This window comes from Triticum dicoccoides, chromosome 3B (assembly GCF_002162155.2).
Source record: "Triticum dicoccoides isolate Atlit2015 ecotype Zavitan chromosome 3B, WEW_v2.0, whole genome shotgun sequence".
NCBI classification, from domain to species: Eukaryota; Viridiplantae; Streptophyta; class Magnoliopsida; order Poales; family Poaceae; genus Triticum; species Triticum dicoccoides.
The window spans coordinates 336183171-336191093 of NC_041385.1; the positions used below are offsets into that span (position 1 = coordinate 336183171).

Sequence of the window (7923 nt, forward strand, 5' to 3'; positions counted from 1 at the left end):
GTTCTATTTCTCACCTCCCTCTCTCTCTCTCTTTTGCAGGAAGCGGAAGCCATGGCCGCCGCCCCGCCGCCCCGCGCCGGCCGGCCATCGGAGCGCCGCTGACGGACCAACGCGCCGCCCTGCCCTCCTCTCCTTCTCCCCCTCCCTCTGGTTCTATCTCTCACCTCCCTCTCTCTCTCCTTTGTAGGAAGCCACGGCCGCCGGACCTCCATGCCTCCGCGAGCCCGCCGCCGGCCTGTGACCTCTACGCTGCCTCCAGTCCTCTCCGGACTCCTCCGTCGTATTCTTCTCATTCTCCGACGCTGCCAAGTTCGCCCGAGGAAGAAGCGCCGAGTTCGCCGGAGGAACAAGAACATCCGTCCAGCCGTCCATTGTCGCCTGAGCTACACCAGAGGTATGTATCCCCTTGATATTCACTGAATGGAATCCCCTGTTTACATCAAAAGGTACTAAGTTTGTGCAATTTCAGAATAATGATGGTCAAGATATCCCCAAATAACAGTTATGCTTATTAGTCTTAGAGGATTTTCTGTCCAAGCAGATTTATGTTTTGCAAGAATTAGTCTACTTATTACAGGCAGAACGAGTTCTTCGTCGCAACATGAATTTCCTGATGATATCCGTAGTGTGCTCATTTGCTTGATTTGGACAAGTAGAGCAAGCTTTACAGATTTCAGAATTCAGTTAATGGAACAAGTTAGAATTCTGGTTCCTTTTCGGTGGGCAGCGGGCATCATATATTTTGTATTATGTTGTTGCAAAGTAGTATAGTTTAATTATATGGTTTTACCACTAGCTCTACAAAGATATCATCCATGGTCCCTGCTTGTATTGCATTGCATACATAACACTATTGTTTGCTAGCTTGACTGAACTTTGGCTGCTGCTCCTGCGATGGCCAAAGCATAGGTTGCAACTCGATCTGGGACTTGCAGTAGGAAAGCAAGCCACGATTTCTTCTTAGGGAAGCGAGTTGTATCCTTGCCGAAATGTACATCTCGATTCCAGTTTTATTGGACTATTCAAGTGTCAACTCTTCGCATGGATATCTTCATATTTGATCTGTTGGGTTTGTAAAAACTTTATTAACAAATAGCTGCGGTTGTTGTGCAAATGGAAATTGTTAGGCTCTTTTATGCTGTAGGAATTTCTGACATGAGCTTGGCCTCATGGAAAAATCATTCGTACTGCAGACATCTCTACCCTTGAAAGCTAATCACCGGAAAGAATCATTTGTTCAGTTATCAATTAGCTTTGCAGTGGCATACACATGAATAGATATCTCAGCGTGTACTACAAACAACTTATGTTGGATATGTGTGCTTTTCAACATATATTTGAAGTGTAACAAGCCTTTCCCAGTTGGATCTATTCTGAACATATGAGTTTATCTCCTGAACCCATGTTTACTTCCTCAACATAGGGTAGCAAAACTGAAAGTATATATATAGCTTATGTGTACTGTACTTTCAGTAATATAGATGCCAATATCATTACCTTTTTCAGTTAGGGGGTGGTGGGGATTCACTTTGGTATAAATCTGATTGATAGTTACTGCTCTGGTCTTTATTTTTTTGCGTAAGTCTACTTAGAGTAGCAGTGATCGTACGTGTTTGCTTATCTTTTACGAAGCTTCGTATTACATCAGAGTTAAGGTAAACTGAAGTTAGCATTTCTGGAATAACATAATTGTGTTAGCATGGAAGGATGAGTACTCTGAAGAAAATAGGATGAGGCTATAACTAAGAAACAGCAGGCCGAGATTAACATTATATTGCTGTAAAGGACAAAGGGTCTGCTGCTATACCATCGTATTTTCTGCCATGTGTGGCTTCAGAGATGCTGTGTTCTGTGCCATGGGTTACTTTTTCTTTCCCATAAAGTATTTTTTAGTTGCATGTATATATCACATTGCCAATATTTGCATGTGTGAGTTGAATGATGCACTTGGTAGGATCAAAAGGTTCAAAACTTCTGCATGTGTTGCTGCAACATAGCATTAATTTCTCCCAGAGAAACCATAAAATCGAACAATTCCTAGCATTACATCATGGGCAGACTAATAGTTTTCCACGTTTTGTCAACGTGACAAGAACTGGATGCTATATGATAAAGAGTCATGTTCATAAAGAGGGTATTTTCTCTCTTAGGGGTTGCTTTGCTTACCTGTAGGATTTTCATCTTTTTGTCTTTTTAGTTAGTTTGTTTACCCTCTTTCTGTACAACTCTTTTTAGTTAATGAAATAATCTAAGGCAAATTGGCATAGAGGTGTATTTATACAAAACTGAAACTATATATTCACTTTGGCTTGATATTGTAACAAATGCCTGTGCATTAATCTGTACAAATACTGCCAATTCTGACTAAACCTGTTTTCATCTCCAAATTTAAGAGGGGACAATCTCACGTGATTCAGTAGATTTATTTGTACCTAGCTGATTGTGCTGTGCATTAACACCAGTGAAAGGAAGGACGAAGAAGGGGGACTTAGTTGCAGCATCACCATGATTGCCCTCCTCATTGCAGAATTATATGTTGGTGTGACCTCAGTTTGATTTGGCCTGGTTTTGATGTCTCTGCTGTGTGTGCGCGTACAGGTGCCAAAGGTGTTCGATCTAACTAAGGTGGAGGCCAAGGAGGTTTAGCTCTCGGACATTGCACCAATGACGCTGGATAATACCGACATGCATACTGTAAGTTTCATTTATTCAGATTGGGACCTTTCTTCCTGTTATTTTGCCGTCAAAACTGAAAAAGAGTGATGCTAATTCGCTAAAGGTCAATGTAGTCATCAGCCTGTATGCTCTCAATCTCGTGGCAGAGTATTTTCCCTTAAACGATGCTACTGTCACATGATGCATATCATGGTTCTTTGGCCTTGGATCAATTTATTCTGCATTTACATGATATATTGCTTCTAGCCAATGAAATTTGATCCACATTTGTGTGTGTATGCATATCCTATACTGGAAACTTGTGCTTTGCCCATTATATGATTATACTAGCGGGCAGAGGCGCGGCGGCACGCCGCGCTTGTGAAACAGCCCATCTAAATGCTTGTTGTTGGTTTCGCAAGAGAAAAACAATAACTGCATATCAGCTCTCATTTTTACTTGCATATAGTGCTACTTGAATTGCTTCTAGAAATATTTACCTGACAGCAAAGTGTTTTGCTGTATTCACATTGCCAATACTAAAAAATTGAAGACAGTGTAAGCAAAGATGGGGAAATTCTCTAGCTGAGACTGCATCTCTACTGCCAATATTTTTTTAGCAAGCAAATTCTCAACGGAAAGTCACTGCTTTGTAAATCTTCTTGGCATCCTGAAGATCAAAATTTCGAATTCGGTAGAGAGCGCCTTGCTTTCAGTTTATTCTTGAACTTGTTTGTTTTATGTTGTGGCACCATTTACTCCATGGTGGTCCCCTTTCGGAATAACTTAATTTTTCATTAGACACGGTCCTAAGCTTTTTACATGAAGCAAAACATAATAAAATATAAGGTATGTGTTTGATCTAACCAGACAGTCCACCATGACGAAAACCAGTTCAGGTAGTGTTCCTGCTTTTTGTCTTATGAATTCTCATACCCTAGGAATTCGTCCAAGGACTGTCGGAAGATCAGAATTGCGGCTAATGTCCCTTAAGAGGTGTGTCGTGCATATCTATAGTTTTTTGGCATGTACAAAATATTTGGCAAATTGCAAAACAAAAATTACTATTTTTCCTGAATGTACATTTTTTTTATAAAGTTCAATTGTTGGCAATTAGAAGCAATATAGGCAGACCTTTTTCAGTATTGTTAATGAATTTCCTTGTAACTTGATTAAATAATTCAGGAGTGTACGCATTGTGCAAGCTGGGAGAAAAGAGACTCCAGTGCAGCTCCTCTTTCTCTCCATCTCTCTCTCTCCCTCTCAAGATTATTAGGGAAGGAGCGATGGATTGGGGTGGGTAGTGCTCTAGATTATTCGGTGGCCCTCGGCGGCAGATCCTTGAAAGAAAGTTAAAAGAAGTCAATTTTTTTTGCATACAACGTGTCAGCCTAGGAGTGAGCACCCACCAGCGCCTCAAATGCATGGCATGGGCTATAGCTTACCACTTTAATTCTTTCATATATTAGAAGTAGACAAATGCAAATGTCCATAGTAATAAACTTGTGGTCACAAGATTGCTAGCTTAAAGTTTGCTAGATTATGTAAATGGGTAATTTTGTTGCCTGCTTTTTAGGTTTCCATAGTATGACTCATTCTACATAATGGCAGGCAAGAAAAAGTAAAATAGCTTGACTATTCCATGCACAACTATTCTTTCATCGAATGAGACCGCGGATCTGAATTAGGTCCTGACAAATGCCATTAGGATATAAGAAGTGTTGTGTAATGCCACATAGAGCATGTTCAAAAAATATCGCCCGTTGCAACGCACGGGCATTTGTACTAGTTTACTACTACTGCGGCATGCAATCGTATGTCATACACCCAGTTCGATATCACTATAAAGAATACCAATGTCAGGCATTCAACATCCATTGGGCCAAACGCCTCAACCCATCACCCTCCTCTTGTCGTCCGCAGTTTTGCAGTTAGCAGCCATATCCAGCGGTAGCTCCGCCTCGTCTCGGTTCGCGAGCAGCAGGGGAGCCCCTCTCCCCTACGCCGGGAACCCGCTGGACTACGGGCCAGCTGTTTTTTGCAGCTGCGGCGCAAAGGCAGCCCGTCTGACCTTGTGGACAGACGGCAACCCGGGCCGGAGATACCTGTCTTGCTCACGGGTGACGGTGAGGGCGCAGTTCATCTTTTTCCTATCGCATGGCTTGGTCAATGGGCGGCGACATGTGTGAAAAGCCAAGCTTTGTAATGGATGCAGGTTTGCCGCCATCCTCTCTGGCACTGGCTTTATCCCAAGCCGAGCCCTTACGTGCGTGCGTGAGTTTTTGGTGGATACGCGTGACAAGATCCGTCTGCTGGAGAAGGAGAACGACGTACTACTAAACAAGAGTTCTGACCAGCAGCGTGACCGGAGTTGGCGTTCGCTGATCGCTGTGGCTGCCTTTGCTTCGTGCATGTCGGTCGGTTGACCTACCGGTATGTGTCGTGGTTCATATCGTTGTCTATTGTTTGTTAGATGATTTTAAGCTAATAAACTAGCAGTGTTCGTCAAGAGCAGTATTAGCACTAATCTTTTTTTTGAAACGGATATTAGCACTAATCTTGGAGACCACAAAATAAATTGGCTTAAAGCCGAGCTCGAGCGGATCAACTCGGCCAAAATCAATGCACCAGGAAAAAACAACCGATTGCTTGTCGTCCTCGGTCCGGTCTGAGCAATCAAATAATCCAAGGGAGGAAACATCAACTATATCGAGCACACCACACAAGCTCACACACCGTTCGCTCGCTTGCATTTTTCTGGGCTACCCTTCCAACATCAGAGGTTGTCTATTTATTTTTTGATAATCAGAGGTTGTCTATGCTATGACCCTATATCCCATCGCGTGTATACCTCGAGGCACATGTACTTTTTCGAGAATGTATTTCCTTTTCAGCACGTACCCCCATCTGTCGAGTCTTCCGGCGGAGCTTCTCACCGCGCCCCGGACGTGGCACAGGTCTCGCTCGCGGCCTGCCCCTACTACCACCGCTGGCAGGTCGCCCCATCACCGGGTCCAGCCTTGGCCGCTTCTTCGAACATACTGTGTTTGATTAAATAGATCATTAGCCATTGAGGGAAAAAGGAAATAAATATTATCACCCTATCAGTATACATATTTAACAAAAATAAATAAACATCGAACCTAAGTCAGTGGGGCCGGAAAAATGATAAATGTTTCACATTTGAGCTACATAGTAGCGGTGACGACTAAAATAGACCTGGTGAGAAAAATGATTTTGCATGCTCAAATATGCAACTGGAGGGCGTGACTTGGGACCATCAGAAGTATTAACATCAGGTGGCATAAAACTGTAATATCAAAACCATGGGTAGCTAAGTACAGGTATCACCACTAAAAACCCCAAGGAATATGGCAACGCTAATTACAGGTATCACCACTGAAAACCCGAAGGAATATGGTAACCACGGGTTAAAGATGAGGAAAACCAGCACTTCATATTAAATCTGAAGCAAAACCCAAGGAAAAGATAATTATATTTGTTCTAAAAATGTAAATATTAAATCTGCAAGCTCCAACTGTCCGTCATTTAGTCAAAAACAGAAACTACAAACATGGTCATCATTTGGACAAATGTTTAGCTGCATATAGAATGTATTTTGTAATTAGAAAATGGGTCCTAATTAAAACATTTAAAAGAAATACATGAATAGTACCTAAAAGGGAAATTTAAAATAGAGACAGGACAGCTCCTCATTTGGTGAATGAGATGAGAGTTGATGCATCCATTCTTCACTGGATGGTGAAGTTTTAGTAATACGGACACCCAACAGTTTCAAAAAGAAATCAGAACACGGGTAAGTGGAGTAAGAAACAAACCTGTGGGACTTCCATAAAAATTTCCTAGTCACAACATTCTGAGAAATGGTATTCTGAACATGTACTAACCGAGCCAGAAAACAAGCCAATAAGGAGTATACTAAGTACCAAATCATAGAATCGTAATAGGTATAGTGTACCCACTTCTAACAAGATAAAATCCTAGGAGAGAATGGAACGGCCTGCTACAAATAAAGTATAACCTGAAAATAGTAGATCCACACCATACTACTCCTTGTTAATACTTCTTGACAACCTATCATACGCCCTCCCCATGAAATACCCAGTTGATGGAGAATTTTGTTTGGCGCGTCACCCACAATAAACAGAGAACAAGTCGCTAAGAAAAAGCAAAAAGATAAAAGACTAAAACTTCACAAATAACATACTAGAATTTTGACCAAATTTACATGGTACACACTGTAAACATAAACACTAGCACTGTAAAAAAACAGTATTAGATGCTACAAGCGATGGACATGCATAAAGTAACCAACTACACTGGCCTATGAAGCTAGCAACCAAGTCATGAATGCCAAATTTTCTGAATCTGTAAACACATAGAAAAGTTCAGATAACGAGTGTAATTATAGTAAACCATGACTGTAACTTTTAATTTTTAAAACTCTAAACTTACAGAAAAATCAGAGGAATACAGAAGCTCAAACTACGTAAATTTCAACCAAATTTACACAGAACTCCATGGTGGTCGGCCTCCTGGTGGTGGCGGCGATGGGGCAAGGGGGGTGAAGGCGGCCTGGGAGCTCCTCCTCCTACTGCAAGTCAAGGCCGACCCTCCCCGTAGGCAAGTCAAGGCCGACCCTCCCCGTAGACCAGCGGGCTTGCCACCGTCCTATAGAGATTTGAGAGGGAGTGGTGGGTGGCAGCCAGGATCTCAACCCCTCCACGGATCTCAAATCAGGAGGATGAGGGTGGAGGCAGCTGGATCTAGCACCGGTGGGGGTCATGGTGATTCTGGTCCTCCACGGAGCGCGGCAGGTTCAGATCGGAGAAGAGTGTGGCCGGTGATGGCTGGGGGGCGGTAGGACCTTGCTGCTGTAGCACAGGTTGTAGGAGGAGGTGAAGGTAGAGAAGGCGGTGGTGGAGGAAGGAGGAGGGTGGACAACTGGACATTCAAACGCGACCATGAAATAGGCCTGCTAAAGCGAGACAGTGCCACTATAAGGAAAAACGGGAGCTCCTGTTTGACGCTCGTTAGCGTCAAACAGGAGAGCTTCCGCGCAGGGCTCGCGCAAACGGGCCGGCCCATTACGAGGCCACGAGTGAACATAAGAAAATACGATACAAACGAAAAATTATAGCCTGGTTGGATTCGAACCGGTGACCTTAGCTGTACGGCTGCATCGTCAGCCACTGCACCTAGCGACTCGGATTGGATGTAAGTACAACGTAAACTTGAAGTACTATG

At 43.0% G+C, this 7923-nt stretch overlaps 3 long non-coding RNA genes across 4 annotated transcripts; 2 read left to right on the forward strand and 1 right to left on the reverse strand.

The window, feature by feature from the left end:
• Positions 1-27: 27 nt before the first annotated feature.
• LOC119281275 lies at positions 28-4202 on the forward strand. 2 transcript variants are annotated; one of them, XR_005138347.1, is made up of 4 exons: positions 28-394; positions 2599-2694; positions 3597-3651; positions 3841-4202. It is a non-coding gene; the product is annotated as an uncharacterized LOC119281275 (long non-coding RNA). The 2 variants fall into 2 exon arrangements; XR_005138348.1 differs by lacking the exon at positions 3597-3651.
• Positions 4203-4359: 157 nt separating this feature from the next.
• LOC119276014 lies at positions 4360-5337 on the forward strand. Its single transcript, XR_005136196.1, has 3 exons — positions 4360-4781; positions 4871-5088; positions 5207-5337. It is a non-coding gene; the product is annotated as an uncharacterized LOC119276014 (long non-coding RNA).
• Positions 5286-7631, reverse strand: LOC119276015. The gene is made up of 2 exons (XR_005136197.1): positions 7132-7631; positions 5286-5696 (listed from the first exon to the last, which is right to left on the reverse strand). It is a non-coding gene; the product is annotated as an uncharacterized LOC119276015 (long non-coding RNA).
• Between the last annotated feature and the right edge of the window lie 292 nt (positions 7632-7923).